Source organism: Hipposideros armiger, unplaced genomic scaffold, assembly GCF_001890085.2.
Source record: "Hipposideros armiger isolate ML-2016 unplaced genomic scaffold, ASM189008v1 scaffold_1765, whole genome shotgun sequence".
In the NCBI taxonomy this organism is placed as follows: Eukaryota; Metazoa; Chordata; class Mammalia; order Chiroptera; family Hipposideridae; genus Hipposideros; species Hipposideros armiger.
The window spans coordinates 1,198-2,228 of NW_017733115.1; the positions used below are offsets into that span (position 1 = coordinate 1,198).

General features: G+C 46.8%; 1 protein-coding gene across 1 annotated transcript in view; it reads right to left on the reverse strand.

Annotated features, from left to right (window-relative positions):
* LOC109378131 (pancreatic lipase-related protein 2-like) overlaps window positions 1-1,031 on the reverse strand; it is a gene marked incomplete at its 3' end in the record, with an annotated part of 14,435 nt that overhangs the window by 887 nt on the left and 12,517 nt on the right. The gene's annotated exons all lie outside the window — the stretch shown is intronic.

Genomic DNA, 1,031 nt, shown 5'->3' on the forward strand with positions numbered 1-1,031 from the left:
AAAAAAAATTCCTAACTAAAAGCGGGTCATGGTGGGTAGTCACGTCCTAGGCCTGTAGCTTCCTTGACAAAGGTCAGTCTTTACCTTAAGCAAGACTGTTTATTGTCTTTGTGCATCTAGGGTCACATAGCTTTGAAATGTCAGAGTAATCTCCTTCCCCAGACCCATCAGGGCACCACCCACTGCATCAGATCAGGAGGCCACAGAACCCCTCACTGTTATCTTGATCCCAGAATACCATCTCTAGGTGCTGTAAATGTTAATTATTAACTATCCTGTACCCACCAGTTTAAAAGAAGTGTGTGTCTCATTTTTACTTTTTATTCAATTCCAGAGGTTCCCCTGCTTTGCCTTCTCCCGCCCCTTTAATCTACCACCAATGGATGTCAGGTAACTCTACCTTATGGCTCCTCCTTTGATTCTAATGTATGCAATGAGCTGCAAAACTGCCATTCTCCAGAGCATTTTCTCAATCCACTGAGGTTTTGCTTCCTGGCAATGGTCGTCAGTTTGGCTCAAATAAACTCAGAAAAATTTCCTACGGGTTTGGACGTCTTTTGACATTGGCACACACAAGGCTTGTTCCCCCAGACCTCTAGGCCTCCCCCTCCATGCACAAGCTCCCCAAACCCACAGAGCACACCCCAACTTGGTCTTCTTACCAGCTCAGTCCATTTCCTGACAATAGCAAAGCACAAAAAAGTCAAAGCCCTTCAAATCTTTGCTTATGACCTTCAAGGAGCAAGCACTGAAGGTGGGGTGTGGGGGCAGGAGGTGGGGAAGCCAGGGGTGAGTATTTGCCAATGTGCCCACCCAGCTCATGTCTCAGCATCCTGATAAGGAGGGGGATGGTGCAGGCTGCAGCATGTGGTCGGTCAGGGTTTTGCAGCTAGAAATTGGGCTTCAATATAAAGTGACCTTGGGCAAGTTTTACAACTCTTCTGACCCAGTTTCCTCATCTGCAAAATAGGGCTCATCAGAGTCACTGTCTCATGACACTGCTGTGAAAATTCCTGGGACAGAATGAACAC